The sequence below is a fragment of the Thermobia domestica genome, chromosome 7, assembly GCF_964235325.1.
Source record: "Thermobia domestica chromosome 7, izTheDome1.hap1.1, whole genome shotgun sequence".
NCBI classification, from domain to species: domain Eukaryota; kingdom Metazoa; phylum Arthropoda; class Insecta; order Zygentoma; family Lepismatidae; genus Thermobia; species Thermobia domestica.
The window spans coordinates 296,431,616-296,450,766 of record NC_137460.1 but is presented as its reverse complement, the minus strand read 5'-3'; positions in this window follow the sequence as shown (position 1 = coordinate 296,450,766).

Here is a 19,151-nt window from a genome sequence, read left to right as displayed (position 1 = left end):
CAGCAAAAAGTGATATTCGGCAAGCCGTAATGATAGTAACTCAGAAAAAGAAGAGTACACGTGAGGTAACATAAGAACACAACATGTCAAAATCAGTATTTGTTGGACATATAAGAAAGTGCAAAGAAGCCTCAAATAAAGATGCTGTAATATTACAAGGAAATATTTTTGTGGTAAGCTCTTCTTAGCGCAAGTAAGATGAACTAGGGGCTTAGAACGAGGCGGGTACGAACTTTGGTTTACGCATATGCAAATACTTTGAAGAAGAATGTGCCGGAATATTAGACTGTGCACAAAGTGGGGGATATGACTGGATTAATGCTTTTATAGATCATCACCCACAATAATCACTACGATTGCTGGAATCAAAAGTTTACCAAGAAGTACCAGTTTTAATAAACACAACGTGTACGATTTTAGCACAATTTGAAATTAGCATATCAGAATTATAACTCTAGTCTAAATTGTACGTTTAACTATGATGAAACTGGATTTAGTAGCGTGCACACTCAAACACGAGTGAAAGATTCACGAAGCCAGAAACAAGTCAGACACGTAACTTCAGCGAAACATTCTGAACAAGTGACAGTGCTATGTACCGTCATTGTAATTAGGAATAGCATTCCTCCAAATTTTCTATATTCGAGAATACGGTATAAGGATTTCTTCCTGAAGATAATGCCACCTCATAGCTTGGCATTAAAAAGTCTTATTGTTTGGATGATTGCTGATATATTTGGTGTTTGCTTAGAGCACATTATCCAAATTTCAAAACATTCGAAAGAAAATCCAATCATATTCCTCCTCGACAACATAAATATCACTGTGATAGAGAAGGCTTATCAAAATGGAGTGGTTATGCATATTTTCGCCCCGCATTGCAGTCACAAACTGCACCTGGTGGAAGTAACGATTTATGGACCTCTGAAGTCCCACTACAATCAGGTGTTCAAAGACTGGCTGGTAAATAATCCAGGAAAAACTATTTCTCCTGATTCTATTGGTGAACTTATAGGGATGGTTTACTGTTGTGCTGTGACACAACAGAATATCGCATATGGATTTGAAAAAACTGGAACCTAACCTTTCAACAGTGCTCACTTTACAGAGGACGAACACCTTATATCTTCAGCGAATTACCGTCGAAACCCCTCGCTGAACAGAAACGCACCGTTTCCCCAGCAAAGATTATAAATAAATTTACCACACAGAATATTGCTGGCATATCTCAGGATATGGACCATGGTTCATTAGAGCTTCTTCCTCAAGGCTCCGATACGTCATCAGCTATACAAGAAACTGTATCTGTTATATTCTGCAGCAATATCTTCCACTACGTTACTAATCCCTGAGAATATCTGTCCTTATCCGAAGGCTGCCTGCCCCTCTTAATGAACTCAACCGTTGAAGAAAAAGAGTTGTGGTCGAACAAGAATACTAACAGCAACTCCACAAAAGATGAAACCAAAAAGAAAAAGTCTGCAAAGTTAAAGAGATGTCGGTATAGAAATTCATTTCCAACAAGTAATGGAAAGGTTCATACAAACTGAGAGTCCTCAATCAAAGACATAGTACTTTCTCTCGAGGAGAGTGTATTGATGTATCCTTTAGTAGTTATACTAGTTATGTTGGTCTATCCATGAACGAAAAAACACTGATGTTACTGTTGAAAACGATGATATTATACTTCTTAAATTTTACATCAGAAAGTGTGATGTATATTATATAGGAATTGTCCAAAATGTGTATAGCAATGGACGCAAAGTGAATTTTACGCGTAAGAGTGCCGGATGTTCTATGTGTGTTTGTCCTGTACAAAAAGATACTAGCTTTGTTGGGTTGCAAGATATGGTACTGAAATTACCTCTTCCTGTCATGGGTACGGTATCAGAACGTATGCAGTCTTCGTATTAGTGAAACCGTCAAGTGTATCGGATCACTGTTCGGGTACCATTTACTTGTAATCGCCTGGTCGTGGTCTGTCCTCCGTTGTTCTGCCAATGAGTATTTCCCTGATACCTGGACTTACCTGAGTAGGACGATGAGGGACCTCTCCAAGAAGGAATTACAAAATTGTTCCCAAATTACTCGTCGGTCACAATGATGAGATGAGCATTAGGTGCCGAGAGGTTCGGGCGTCTCGCCTCGAAAACCTCACGGACGATCAGAAGGTCATCCAGACCAAAACGCATACAAACATTACTCAGAAACACCACGAAAACACACTGGGTTAAATGACATTATACTTATTTATTAGAAAACTATTAGAAAGAAAATAACGAAAAGAATAAATCATTCACTTAACACTATGTATAATCATTTTCATTACCAAAATCGCACTTTACTTTTCATTATACTGTAGCCCTCTATCACTTTGATTTATATATAGAAGATTATAATTCAGATTTCAGTATAAATGTATTTCTCACACCATTAACGCACTTGGGGGTTAAACACTAGGGGAAGCGTCGCCGGGATAATCCCTGGTAATAATCTAGTTGCTATTAGAAACTGTCCTGAAGAGTCGCCACGAGTCTTCATTGAAATTACATAGCTTCCAAACTAGAATGCTAATGTTGGAGGGCGCGTTTATAATTTTATCGCACTACTCCATGAACCTTGAACTTATTGATTGAAGCTAGCCGTAAGAAAATGTCCTTCACCGGCTAATAGCTTATGCCCCTTCGCAGAATATGATACTTGATGCTTGACGCAACGTGCGTGGTCTCTGTCTCGAAACATGAAGTAACACTCCCCGAACCAAGAAGTTCGTCATACGAACTGCATTGTTCCATAATCAATGTTAGCAGTTCATTCTTAAAAGCACTCAGCTTAAATCACCTGTATGTATATACAAATAGAACGTAAAAAGAGTTGACGTTAATATTAGTCCACTGGCTACGACGCACGAGAGATTGCGATAATTCTGGTGTGTCAAAGTACAGATAACGAACTGGTAAAGCAACTTGGTCTATTCTGATCTGCTCTAATGTACTGCAATATTTCCATAAACGATTAAAGAAAGCCCTTAATTTAGTTCCAAATAACTGTAGAATATATACGGTGCATATTAATAAGTCAGGGGGAAACACTGAGAAGGTTCGTCGCTTACTGAAATGTTCGCATCACAAAGTAATGATATATATATATATGAAAAACAATAGAAGACTTCTTGTTCAATTGCGTGGGAAAGCAATTCACACCGAAGAAAGAACTTATTTGCGTTCGTAAGAGGAACGACCTGTCAAATGTCTGCGTAGACAGGTTGAGAACTGGCAGTTTAATGAGGCTTGAATAAATTTAGGTTTTTCACCAAAAATTTAAAATTAGTTAGTTGCAAACACTGTGATATGCCGTGAGATTTACTTGCATAAACGTTCAATGGTTTTTCACCTGAAACAAGACATTTAAAATAGTTAAACGACTTGTTCACTCATTACAACATGATGAGGTTCCTACATGAGCAGTGTCCAGTCGAAATGATCCATGAAGTAGTAATATCCTCTTACATGTCTGCTGTAGTTGAGTTTCCTTATCAACCTGACTTTTCGTAAATTTAAGTCTATCCTATCTTCCTGTGGAGAACGTCCCACGATGCTTTCCAACGCTGAGTTGGTAAGGAACGGAGGGAAGATTTTTTCTCTTATTTCTTTTTTTAATACACAGGTCTGAGAAACGAGGTATGGTCAAAACATCTGTTTGATAACTTCATTGAAAACGAGCAGAAAACGTTCAGATGACTATTTAAATTCTTACCTTAAAAAACACTTATAAATACTTTTCGTAAAATGTTTTAAATGTTCCGTTTCGATCACCTTATATTATATATTATGAAGTAAATATACACGCTCAATAACTATTCATGAAAATATTGACTTAGAGTTATCAAACATCTCAATCAAAATTAATAAATCTCTTCTTTTCAAATATACTGATATCTGTATTTAAAACATTAAAATGGAAATAGACAAATAGGAAAAATCTAGAACATGTTGAAATATGAACATTATTATCAAAATTTCGATATAACTGAAATATGTTCGAAAAAAATATGAAGATAGTTAAAAAAAAAGTATAATAAATAAGAATGTAAACACATCGTAAACTAACAATATATAAACAAAATATGGTTTCCACCGGTATGTCCTCTTTTTAATAGCGCGTTGTGTTGTTCAAAAAAGGAACGAAAAATCGTCTTTCCAAGAATAAAAAAAATAAACTTAAGTGTCAAAACTGACGTTCATAGTGATTCCAGCAAACAAGCATGATCCTGTATATCAAGAAAAGGGTTCTGATTTCGTCGACATATTTGAAGAAAATTCGGTACTTCATAAGATCGAAAAGATATCTGCTCGCCATGTGAAAATCGAGACTTTAATTCAATAATACTCAATATAACAAACGATTCATTCTGAAGCAAAGTTATTAGAAGCTTAGGCCTAGAATAATAATTGTTATTCACTTCCAAAAGACGTAAATATTTTAGGGTTACCAGAACATGTGGGTATTGTCTGCAAAAAATATTAGGCCTAATAAAGCGTTGAAAACTATGCAGTGTTGATCCAAGTTTTTCGAAGGCCTGAATCAAGGAAGTTGACACACTAGTCCAAACATTCCTGAAAATAAACTGTCCTTACGCCATATATTGACCAAAACCATAGATGGGGAAAATGTTTAGTACTAACCATACTTACACACAAAATTTGCGATCGTTTCCTACGATGCGAAACTAAAAACGTAAAAGGCCTGCAACCATAAGCACTTACAACATAAACAAAAAAAGTGAGTTTGCAACCCTTGTGAGTATGTGACTGTAAATGTGCTCCAGTTTAAGTGATGTGATTCAGTGCTTTTTGTGTATGTGAGAGGAAACCAGGGCCTAAAATTCAACGAAATCACAGCTCCACACTGGTAAAAATTTTATATATTATAGGAAAACTAGTTTAGTCAGCATTTGTCTTGACATATAATCAGTGTTCTGTGTAGCATATTATGTTTACCTGAGGCCAAAATTATTATTATTATTATTATTATTATTATTATTATTATTATTATTATTATTATGTAGGAAAATTTTGACATCCAGAACAAACAAAATTAAAGGTACATTAGGATACATATTTAATTGTATTGTATTAAACCATAAAATACGGGAAACAAACCGATAAGAAAAATAGTCACACTGAAAGAATTTTTTCCCATGAAACTTACGAACGGATAATATTTCCTTGCTTATGATTGGTTGTTGAGAGTCTACGGTGCTTCGGCTAAATTTTTGGCGGTTATTCATGTGTTATCTCTGGTAGTACATATTTCTATAACGGATTCAAAGGATCGTGTAATTTGTATCTACAAAACAACACATTTCATTATATCGGAAAAGTGTAATGTCCTATTGAAACAATAGATAAACGTGCAGTTAGTTGCATATTTTAAAACTATATGAATGCAACCGAAAACGTTTGAAAACTAAATATAGTTAAAAGGTTCCTTCATCTCAAAATTGGCGATGGTTTTCTCTGCCATCTAGGAGGCACCTATACGTATTAACTCTGGCTTAATATCATATACTGGCAGTTATATGAAATTGAGTAACCCATTGTATAATGAGTGTATTGAATCAGTAAGACTTAGTTTGGCACACTAAACGCGATTAAATGCATAATCCAAGAAATATAAGGTACTTACATTAATACCATTCTACACTTTATAAATTATAGTTCCACACTCCTTTCCTACAGTTCCACAAAGTGTGGAGTACTCCACTCAATTTTTGGCCCTGGAGGAAGCTGATGTATCTGCATTGACAAGTAAGTACCAGTCTCATCGACAAATATGGTATACAGTAATTTTATTTCACTGGTCATTATAAAATCCACTTTTCAGTTTGCGTGATAATCTTGCATCGAATGTCAGCATTGCTAACTCACTCTTGGTAATTTTTACCAGTGCGTAGTACCAGGTCATATGCAAGAAAAATCTTTGAATTCAAGTAGTGACAATAAAAACTGGACAAAAATACGTATTACATAATTTGCATATTTACAAATACTTTAAAAAAAAACGTTAGCTTCTTATTCCCTGTCAGAAAACCAATTATTTAAATAAAAGAAGAATTTTGGAGCACTTTATTCGGGTGCACATCGTTTCTTTTCTTCTTTTTTCTCTTGAGTGGTACATCATGGGAATCTGCTGTACATGTTTGAAATCAGTGTCTAGACTAGATGTAAATTCAAATATTCAGTGTAAGGAGTGCAGCAATATTTATCACGGTGCTTGTGTTTGACTTGAAGAAAGAAGTTAAATTTCTTAAATCCTCAGATAATGTATGGCGATATAAAGATAGTGAGAAGGCCCGACGGAAATCTGTGCCTGGTGACAGTTCTGTGGATAAGACTGAAAAACTCCCCACTTTGTCTGAAGTACATAATTTGTTACCATCAATAAAACGGGAAGTCGATGAAATTAAAGGCTCTAATAAAAGACTGGGGGATGAGTTAGGTACTTCCTTAAACACCATCCATGAAAAACTTGATGATTGATTGTAACCTCATCAAATATCAAACAGAGGAGTTGAATAAATGCAAGAATACAATTGCGAATTAAAGAATCAAAATCTATCGTTAAAAAACAAATTCACAAATTAAAAGTTCAAGTAGATGAATTGGACCAGTATAGTAGAAGGAACACAATTGAAATACAAGGTATTCATGTCTTACCAAATGAAAATGTTAATAATATAATTAACAGAGTAGGTACAGCATTGGAGATGTGTTACTAATGATATGATAGATGTATGTCATAGGTTGAAGAAATCTCCCAGCCAACCAGAACCAGGTATTGTTAGATTTGTTAGATCAGATAAGGATAAATTTATTGCAAAAAGAAAGCTGAAAAGAAATCTCAGTTGTAAAGATCTGGGTCTCTCAATGGGTGGGACTATTTATGTAAACCAGAGTTTAACGTTACATCGTAGAATAATCTTTGGTGAGGCCAGGAAGGTTAAGAGAGAGAAAAACTTTGCTTTCCTCTGGGTTGACTAAGCGGGTAATATCAAATTTTAAAAAAGGGTGATGACTCCTTTGTATATACTCTCACTACCATTGATGAAGTCAGAAGTTTAACGTAAAATATGAACAGCAATGATCAGACGTTATTTTTAAACTATCAAAATGTTAGGGGTATTCGAATCAAATTAAATAAACTGTACACAGATATTGCAGCCACTAATTTAGACATAATACTTTTGACCGAAACTTCGCTGTGTGACGGTATATATATTTTAGAATTCCTTCAGTTATAGACTGCTCGTTTGATTTGTTAGATGGTAACGTTATCTGTAAGTCCGTGGGAAACTTCATCTCATTTCATAAATTATGATCAGTGAACACAGTAAAGGATGCGTATGGTAAAACTTTTAACTTAGTTCTCTCTAGTGTTGAGTTGGAAGTTAAAATATCTAGAAATATGTATCCCTTATTAGAAGATAACCATCATCCCTCATTACATTGTCAGCTGTACCTTAATAACACTATTTCGCGTATAAAGCATACTACTAGTATTGTATATAATTTTAGTAAAGCTAATTTCCTTAATTTATATAGTTTTTAAGGCAGCAAAACTGGTCAGAGCTACTTGCTATAAAATATTTTAATCTAGCAGTGAATTATTTTTATAATATTTTAAATCCTATTATCGATAGTAATGTGTCCAAGAAGAAAATATTCAAGAGGCACCGTCACCCCTGCTGGTTTACGCAGGAATTTGTTAGTGTAGAATAAATTTAAGGAGCTACGAAAACGAGCTAGTACTCTTATTAATAGGGCTTACGAACTTTATATAAGGAAATCAAAAAACGACTTAAGGAGAAACCCTAAATGCCAAATCATTTAGAAGTCAGTGATATGGTATATAACAATCAAATACTTACTTCTGATTCTGCCATTGCCAATATTTTGCTCAATATTTTAGAAGTGTTTACTCTTCACGTCGTCCAAATTATATTGGGTATTATTCTCCCGTCTTAAATCTTCCCGTCTTGTGATAAATTCCATTACTGAACGAGATTATGTGAATGCCATTAAAAAGTTAAAATCGTCTAAATTTTCTGGTCCTGACTTAACTCCTTCGTACATTGTTAAGGGATGTAGGGAAGTTCTGAAGATACCTCTATGTCACATCTATAATATATTAAAAACTTCTCTCTATCATGGTATTTTTAAAAGTAGCAAAGTTCCTTCTATATTAAAGAAGAGAAATCTTACAGCAATAGAAAATTATAGACCAATCTCACTAGTTTCTAAAATATCTAAAGTTTTTGAACACGCCCGTTATAATAAATTTTTTTAATCATGTTAAACCATATATCAATTTATCAACATGGTTTTTATCCAGGAGATCAACTGTTACAAATCTTGTCAGTTTAGTTTAGTATATATCAGATTCCCTCAACAATAATCATTCAGTTGATACAATTTATAAAGATTTTTCAAAAGCTTTCGACAAATTGGATCATTAATTGTGAAGTTGTCTAGTTTTGGATTTTCAGAAAAATTGCTTCTATTGATTTCATCTTACCTAAAAGACAGAAAACAATATGTGGTATTCAATAATCAAAGATCTCCTTTATTTGATGTTTACTCAGGTGTGCCACAAGGATCTAACTTAGGACCTTTATTTTTTGTATTATTTCTCAATGATTTTCCATCCGTTCTCAAAAATTCAAATTGCTTATTGTACGTCGATGATATAAATCTGTATAGACAAATAAGATAACCTAATGATGTTTGGAAGCTTCAAGATGAATTAAATAGCTGTTATAACTTGAGTCTCAAAAATAAACTGCATTTCGATATCAATAAATATACTGCAATAACCTTTCAAGAAAAAATAATCCTACTTTTTCATTATAAGATTAATAACTTAAATATCAAAAAGTGCTAAGAGGTAAATGATTTGGAAATTATCATCAATAATAGGATGCCTTTTAATGTACATATTGAGAAAGTATGTAATGAGGCTTTTAAGCTTTTAGGATTTGTAATGAGGAACACCAGAGACTTCCACATCGTTCATGCTTTAAAAACTGTATTTAATACCCTTGCTAGAGGTAAACTTATATGCTTCTATAGTCTGGGCTCCTTATTACAAAAACTATATTAACAAGTTTGAACGTATCCAAAATAAATTTTTGATATATATGTATTATAAGGTTTTTAATATTAGTTCTTATGAAGCAAAGGTATCGTACAAAACTCATCTGAGTATTCTTGGTTGTAGTTCATTGGCAAGTAGACACGAGTACTCTCAGCTAATTTTCCTCTACAAATTAGTGAACGGAATTGTCGACAGTTCAGAGTGTCTAAAGTTATTGAATTTTAATATAAAATCAAAAAAAAATAAAAGATCGATTACCTTTTATCTGCAACAGGTCTCAAACTATGGCACATCTAAATTCACCTATTAGGAGAGACAGTCAATGATACTACAATCTGAAACGAAAGAATGTCGACTTAGAGTTTGCTATGCCTTATTCAGTCTATGAAAAATTCTTAAACATAATTTTTGATTATAAGAAACTTTCAAATCGAACCTGACATTGATTATGGTATTTTGAAATTAAAGAGTAGAAATGTTTATATTTCTATTAAACGAAAACATTTCTGCTTTTTGACAGAAATCTTATTTCAACATTTATATTTTGGATATTTATATGTTTATGTTCTGTTTGCTTTTCTTTCATTTTTTTTCATGAAGGGCTAAGTTTATAGTATTTACTAGCTTCTATTTGTATATTTGCATTTCATATTGGAGGAATTAGTACAAATATATCTCTTACTTGTGTTTCCTCATGTTCGTGATGTTAACTGCATGTTTATTTTATTTTTTGTTGTGTTTCAATATTTATAAAACTTGTAATTATGTAAGCCTATTGTAAATGGGAATATTCTTTAGTGTAATATAAATCCCCCATACCATTTGCTATGGCTGAAACCTGAAGATTCGTATTTAGAATCCATGTTGTTTTGCTTATGTTCATTTCTAAAAATCCTCCATATAGAAAGATAGCAATTTAGCTAATAAATTTCAAAGTTATGGGACATACTGTGACTAAAAATATAGCATTCTCAAAATTAGTATGAAAAACATCACAACATATTACCATACAGATAATATAATTGCGGTTCATAAACACTAAAATATTCACTAACGTATTACTAGGCGATAAAATATACTAAAATATTTAACTTAAGAATACAAATGCTTAGTTACGGGTCCCTATAAACGAAGAAAAGAAAAGACTACGGGTCCCTATAAAGGAAGAAAAACAAAATTTTGCGATCGATGGCAAAAATACAGTTAGCTACGGAATATCCAATGGATTAGCCACGTTCATTTTACAACACAACAGCAATTCCGGGAAATATTACCTCCCTGTAAAAATATATATTTATCCCCATGAAATATCCTACCCGGAGTGGTTTCAGTACGGTCGTTCAGTGTTTCGCTCCTCATTATTACTCTGATCCAGGGACGTGTAGTGCATATTACCGCTGTTACCGGCGGTAACGGTAAAAAATATGACAGTTTTTCGTTGTTTTCATATGCCTCTAAATTTCATCATATTTTCCTTTCCTTTCTTTTCTTTCTTTTTTCTTTTCTTTTCTTTTCTTTTTTTTTTTTTTTTAAAGTTCGGACGGCCTATGCCGCATTTACACTGCCAGCGCCAAATAGGAGCATATTGTTGTTGATACCATAGATTTCAGAGGTAACGCGAACCCCGATAGCGGTCATTCACTTCAGAAGCACCTTTCAGCGTGCCAGCCAGGGCCAGAAGCATTCTGCGCGCTCGTATTTGGACGTTCGGAATGGCCCTTATGTTACCGTTCGGCTGAGTGGAACAGGAAAAAATAGGAACGTTCCCTGTCAAAACAAGGAGAATCTAGAATATCATCAGCATGTTTATTCTATTCGCTCTCCTCTCGCTATAGAGGATCGAGCTGGCAGTGTGATTCAACTATACTGTTTCGTTTGCTTCCTAATCCAAGTATGGAAACTTGGCTGTAATTTCCGTATTCGTAAAGTTATTTCATTGTCTTAACAGTATACAATTTCATAGTAATGATGATTAGAGAGAAGTAGAGATGTTTCCCGGCGCTCCTTCTAATTCGTACATTTATTATTATTTAAGATTTATGCTCATTAAGTTGAAAATATTTTGTTTTTAATTTAGTATAGAATATCTACTTTCGATTCAGCAAATTTCCAGCACTAGCCTCTAGCCTACTAGTTGAATTTGCACTTTGATGCAGTTTGATGTGTTGAAAAAGAACTGTGCAATCGTCTTCACTATACCGTAGTTTGACTGTCCCACATTGTGTTTGACAGTCTGACTAGTTTTCAATACGGAAAACTTGTTGCTCAAACATACGATGGAGCTTCGGTAATGGTTGGTGAGATAGGAAGCAGCAGCCTCTTGTTAAACAAAGATATACAGAAGTCTATTTTTTTCATTGTCATGCCCATAGGCTTCATTTAGTGTCAGAAAAGTCCGTTGACTGTACAAAACGGTGTAAGTTTATTCTAAAACTACGTCGTGACTTGCTTCTTTATTCTCGAATTCTTCAAAAAGAACAAATGCTTTGGACTATGTAGTCACAGGCCCGTATCCACGGGGGTTTAGGGAGGGGTGGGTCGCCCTAAATTTTTGCTGCCCCCCTAAGATTTTCACAGTAGGCTTGCAAATGAATAATAATATGGTGATGAAGTATAATACGGTTGGATCGGGCCCCCTTAACTTCAGCCGCTCCACTACATTTTTGGGCTGGCTACTGGCCTCTGTAGTCAACAAAAGTATCCCAACAGCCTCAAACATAAGGTGGAACTATAGAAGTAGGATAAGTGATGTGCTGTATAGCTTTAAAGATGAACTGTTAGGACTCTTTGAATCCATGACGAAAATATCGACGAATGAGATTCTCAAACCAGAGTTCGTGCAGCAAAATTCTACCAAACCCTTTAAAGTTTTGACTTAAATTTTTTATTTGAACTGTTTTATGTTATAGGGTCAAGATAAGAAATCTTGTTCACTATCGTACAGAAGGAAACTCATGATGTAAGTTTTTGGAGAAAAAAAAAAAAAAACTGAAGAATATCTAAGTTCATTGAGAGATGGTTTCGATTATATTTAGTAAAAATGGAAGACCCTTAAAAGCTACACTTTTCAAAAGATCAAGGTAAATGAAGTGGGATTTGACTCCCCCCTGAAAAATCGTTACCAATGCCTATAGTTTAAAATGATTGATACGCTAAAAGGAAAAAAGGACTAGATTTTCTGATATTGAAAAACTAGAGATACTTGTAAAAACAACAACCGGTAACAACTGTGAAAGTGTCACGCCACGCCCCTGCTCTGATCACGTGATGGCGAGGGTCGATCCCTACTGTTTGTACTATTGTCATGTCGCGTATGACCTTCTCATTACTCTTCTCATGATATTTACACGCTGATCTTGTTATCTTTGATTGTTACCCTTATTGTACGAGAAATTTCGTTGGTTACCTTGGAAATTGGAATTTTTATTACCATTATAACTATTACCCTGCTTGTATCTTTCCTCTCTACGATTTTGATAAGCATGTAAAGTTTCTAATTTTTGAAATGCGGCCAAAACTCCCCTCATATTGTTACATGAATGATGGAAGAGCTAAGTTTTAAATCTATTAGGCAAAGTTTGTATCACGTCTGTAAGTATGAAATATTTAGGCAACTGCAATGTTATTTCATGAAATTTATTGAATTGATCAAGTGCGAAATCATGTACGGAACTATGTACCTTGGGACCGAACCTAGTACTCCTACAGGTTGATAGCCTGTGTTGTACTTTAGCTTTTCCAGCGAAAGCTTCAATGAGTGCTTGCTTGATTTGCTCATAGTTAATGAATTAAATGATAACAATCTAGTAAGACCTCAACCGATTTTTCCCACAACTCTCTAATAGGTTTGAATGTATCATTCAAACGTCGGCGTGCCCTTGTACCACGGTTATCAAATCGAACAACTCGCGAAATCATCTTGAAACGTTTGAAAGACGTTGTTGCTCTGAAAATACTGCGTCCTTTATCAAGATGCAACAAGGATTCAGTACATTCGCTGTTAGATTTATACACACCAGCTAATAGTAGCAAACCGACATACGCCATCAAATCTATTTCATTAAGGTTCTTCCACTCGACACCATATACGCGCTGTCCTTCTAAGTTTGTGTATTTCAAGATGATATACTGAACAGGAGAGAAAAACAACATAAAAGCTTAATGTTCATCATGAATACGCCCTGTTGCATATTTAGTAATCCCGGAAGTCAAACGAACCACATTTCGTGAAGGAAAACTTCATAGGCTACATTACTCGGGGGTTCCGTTTCCCACTCGACTGGTGTGTCCTTTGACAACAATAAATTACTCACATCAGCGATTTCACATTCACTATCTGCTTCTGACGGTGATAGGTTACTGTGTACAGATATATTATCTGATATTTCTCATGCAACTTCGTCCTCATCTGACTGAAATATTTCTACAAGAATTTCCTGACGTGATAGCGCCGCCATAATCTCACACAGTACTTCCCACCGAAGAGTACAAACTTTCATAATAACTAGTGTTGCCAGTTTACTGAACAGATATTTCCTTCGCAAGACACGAAAATCCCTGCACTGATTCATATTTCACTTTGAACACAAATGCCCTCGCGCACACATATATATACAATAAATCTGAAAGAGTAAGGCCATAGAAGGCTGAAATATTATCGTTTATAATGGAATTATGACAATCTGAAACCTATCCGCGAATATATGGAGAGATAAAGCAGGGATGCAACCACAAGTGGGGCGGGACAGGGACTAGGCAGATATCAATATAAATTGCCAATTTTATAATTTTTATATATCGATTTGCCACCGACAATCCCCCCCCAAAAAAATATTGTTGCACCACTTTATATAGGGGGAACTGAAAGTAAGAGCGCAAGAATAAAAGAGAGCTTCACTGATCAAGTTAAATGTTGAAGAAAGTGAAGAATGCAAGAACTTTCTGATTTCTCACTGTTTCTGGGAAAATGCCTGAATTTCCATTCCAATATGAATTTCCAGTTTTGTGGAAAATTTCCGAACTTCCGAAAATGGTGAAAGAGTTTACCACAGCAACGCGTGAACACAAACAGGTTCATTTCAAAGAGCACTGGTCAGAATACAGCATAAGATGTACATAGTATAGTGTATGGATCCAATTGGACCCAGAGGGACTTAAGTGCAAAAATTTTTATAGCTCTCTATTTTAAACACGTACAGCGTTTATATTAATTATGTATGGACACAGTAAAATTATTAAAATTCATGCAGTATGAAAAGTTTAGATTATATACTTTAGGAGTTATGTGACATCAAACCAAAAATGGGTCAAAATGGACTCGAGGACCTTAAGAAGGTTAATCCATTAGAGCCTGAAAATATAAATTTAGGAAAATAAAAATGCTAAACAGGCTAAAAATACAGATATATTAAATATTAAATTATTTTTATGGTTTCTAGCAAATACGTCGGGGTCCTAGAGGTTGTTATTTGTGTTATTTTGAATTCGGTGGTCATTATAGTTCGAGTGGTGGCCAGGTTTTTATCATATTTTTGGTAGTTTTTGATGAGAAAGGTACACTACGGTAAATATCACGATATATTTATGAGTTTTATGAAATAAGTGGGGGACATAATGGTTAATATTTGTTTTGAGTTTGGTGCCGGTGCCCATTATAGTTTTCCTGGTAGCCAAGTTTATATCGTGTTTTTGATAAAGATATATTAAACATCACGATATTTTTATAATTTTCGTTAAATGTGTCGGGAACCTTGAAGTTGGTATTTGTTTTGAGTTTAGTGTCGGTGGCCATTATAATTTCTGTGGTGAACAACTTTCTATTATATTTTTGATATTTTTTCTTGATAAAGATATATTAAATATCATGATATTTTCATGATTAAATATTATGATATTTTCATGATTTTTAGTAAATTTGTCGGGGTTCGAAATGTTATTATTTGTGTAGAGTTTGGTGTCGGTGGCCATTATAGTTTGGCTGCCGGCCAGATAAATGTTTTGGTGAGTAAATTTGGCACGCCCTTAAGTTCGCAAATTTTCCCCAAACATTTCCTTAACCCATTCAGACCTGGTGGTCACATTTGTGTACATTAAGTTTTAAGCTTAATATAATTACTCTGGAGGATTCTAAATGGCTGGGTTTTTATGTCAGAATTCTTTGAACTTTTCTAAATCACTTTCCACTATTTCTGTGGTGTTTTAATCTGTTGTCAGGAAGCAATGCACATTTCTTGTAGACTACTTGCAGGGGCTATCACAATGGACAAAGCTCAGCCACGTAGGCTGTTTTATTCTTGGCGAAACAAGCTATTTGCAATAAATTCTCCTTTTGTTTTAGTGATGTATTTTGAGTTTCTAAACTATATAGATCACAATGATGTGTTCGATTAATCCCATTTTTATTTTACATACGTATTTCAACCCTAATACACGCAAAATGTTTCGTCCATAATTCTCTAAATATGACATCCGCAAACGAATTGACGGTTGTATTTCATTTGTTAAGTCATAAAGAATAATAATTCAAAATAACAATAACACAGGAGAGTAAACAAAAAATCAGGTCTGAAAGGGTTAAAGTTTATGCAATGCCTGAGAGGCAGGAAACCGTCAACGAATAAAACCATCACTGCGGCCAATCTCACAGGTGGAGAAAAGGAAGGAAATTGACATAAACTAGGGCTACCAAGCACTTGAGATCAGGAATTGTACACTTAATATTTAGGTCTATATATTAATAGCGAGAGCTTTCTTTTCATATTCTTAGTTTGAGACATCAGCAAAGGGAAACCATGAGTGTTATATAAATGTAACCAAGAAAGTTCTATCGCTTTTTCACGCATCACCTTTGAACGTCGATACGTCACCTAAGATGTATCTGGAGAAGGCCATGGATTCCATCGCGGTAGAAGTTGGTAGGCCGTGAAGCGAAGAAGGTCTCAAGTGAACTTTGCACCTCTACCAGAGATTGAAACTGGCGTCCTCTAAGGTGATTGTGCAAAGAATGGAACAGGTTATAATCGGATGGTGCAATGTTCGGAGAGTTTGTCCGATGAAATAGTGTTTCCCGTCCAAGGTGAGAATACTGTCCCGGGTCATCCTAGCCACGTGGAACTTAGCGTTGTCCTGTAACAGGTGGGTCCTTTTGCGATTCAGAAGTGCTGGGTTCAGAGTTTAGAGTTTGTCTTCAACACGGCTCAACTGCTGACCTCACACAGTTGCATTGATGCTCTGAACAGCTGGTAGCATTTCCGGATGCACAATGCTGGGAGCAGTCCATCAAACACATAGGAGAACCTTCTGGTGCAGTGCTCTTTTGGGATGTTTTGGTACCGGTTCAGGGGATGCTAACCAATGATGACGACGTCACGGAGCTACATGCAGAACCCACTTCTCAACCTGTCAACACCCTGTCCAGAAATAGCTCCTTTCTCAGACGAGACAGCATAGAAACACAGGTGCCTTCTTTTTGTATAACCATCTTCTACGACTGCCTAACACATTTTAGAAAATTAGAAAGAAAATTTTAGTGGTGACCCTTTATTATTATTATTATTATTATTATTATTATTATTATTATTATTATTATTATTATTATTATTATTATTATTAGTTGGCATTCAACATTGGTAGGCTTCTTTCTAGACAATGTGATTGATTCCATTTGTTTTTGTACTTTCTACATAAAATAAGTTTTGGCGAATGTGTGAGCACTTGATAAGGGAGTGTTACATTAGCAGACTGAGCGTAGAAATTCTAAGAAGATTTAACTCGTGTTATTCTATTTAATACAGACAGGGACGTGTAGTGCGTATTACCGCTGTTACCGGCGGTAACGGTAAAAATATTACAGTTTTTCGTTATTTTCATATATCTTCAAATTTCAAATTCGATACGGGATGATGTTTACATTTTCCTATTTCTTTTCTTTCTTCTTTAAAAAAAAAACAAGTTTGGATGGCGTATGCTTCATTTGCATTGTGAACGAATGCAACATGTCAATACCAAATAGGTGCATACTATTGATACCGGAAATTTCAGAGGTAACGCGTACCCGATAGCGGTCATTCACTCCAGAATAGTGATAGGCAGTGGGTATATTCCCGGTGGGAAGGATTTTAAAAATGGGAATATTCCCGGGTTTTTTCTCTGGGTTATAAATTCCCGGGAAGGAATTTATTTCCAGTTCTTTACTTTATCTTCCAAAGTTAAGAACCATATGTCTAATTACTTTATTTTAAGATATTATGATTTACTTCTATGTTTTAAAGAATTCAGAGGTTAAAAAATTTAAAATTGTTTGACGGTACTTTATATAACTAATAATATGATTTCTTTAATTTCCATTTGCACTTAAAAGTAAGGTAATTGTTTAGTATTGGGGGGGGGGCAAAACTAGCAAAAAGTAGGATGACTTACGAAAGAAATGAGTTGATAATGATGTTCAAGTAGTCAAGAAAGTATCGAACACATTTTTTTTAGGGCAGTAGGGGATTTATACAAAACGGAAAGGTAAGTGGAAGTAATTTATGTGAGAAAAGAAAGTGAATTGTTGGTAACAAAGATAGAAAACAACGTGCCATTCGGAGCTCCAACCTGCGTTCATTCGCTAACGCTCGCTCTGCAATGCTGTCTGAATTTAATGTTGGTAACGTAATTTAACGTATGAAACAATAAAACAACCGCATCGGAAAAGAATATCGCAAGAAAAGCAGGTGCAAAAGCTGGCCCCCAATGCTAAAGAACAGCCAAAATCAGCAAAGTACTAATTTACAAATCATGGAGACATTTTGTAAAGTAATTTAGAATTATGTAGAAATAGAGAAGAAGTACTATTAATAAACCCTGAACCGCAATTAGTAATAGACGTCGGTCTGTCTCCTCTCTCTGACTCGAATTTCTGAAGAAGTACTCGGACTTCTTTTACATGTGAATTAGCGTATGGAATTTCGAGAAATAGGTAGAATGAAAGGTCGTGTATGGCAATGTTACGTCCTAAAATATAATAAATAAGTAAGTATCTTGCAAATTTTGTGAACATAAATATGTAGGCGCAAATGTTGATAAATTGATGAGACATGTATCTTCTAGCATTTACCCAATCTAATTGGTTCATAACATTTATAAATTTAATGTGTTTATAATATTAGTAATAGAGTCAAGTTGAGCAAATCCACTTACATATAAATGTAAACTCTTACTGTAATTTTTTCGCACATATTTAATTGAATGAACATATTGTAAATAAACATACATTTATGCGTACACTCTAAATATAATAAAGTGTTAATAAAGTAACATTGTACCGTTCAGAATATAAATTTTAAAGAATCCTCTGGGGACAGCAGTAATAATATGCTGTGATATAAAAATTAATTCAACTTTGAAATCATAATATAGTAATAGAATGCAATTTTCTTTCTGATTGACCAAGTGAACTTTGTGGTGGACAAACACCGTGTACGTGGGTTTTCTCAGGGTTCTCCCGTTTCGTCCCTCTTTCTTCATTCCACCATTTTCATTCATTACTCATCATCACCGTCTCCTTTAGCCTAACCGGCATAACCGTGGGACGTAAAACTCAAAATTTCATTTCATTTCATTTTTCTTTCTGATTGAACATAAATTCCCGGATAAATTCCCATTTTGGGAATACTCCCAGGGAATATTCCCGAAAAATATATTCCCGGGAATTTACCCATCACTACTCCAGAAGCACCTTTCAGTGTGCGAGCGAGAAGCACCCTGTGGACTCGTATTTGGACTTTCGAAATGGCCCTTATGATACCGTTCGGCTGAGTGGAACAGGAAAAAATAGAAACGTTCCCTGTCAAAACAAAGAGAATCTAGAATATCATCAACATGTATATTCTACTCATCGCCTGCTTAGGAGTTTATTCGCTATAACCGCTACCAGGTTATAGAAGGAATTTTTGTGGACACTCTGTATATTTCGTAAAGACAGTGATTCTTATTTTCGATTTATACTTTATTCT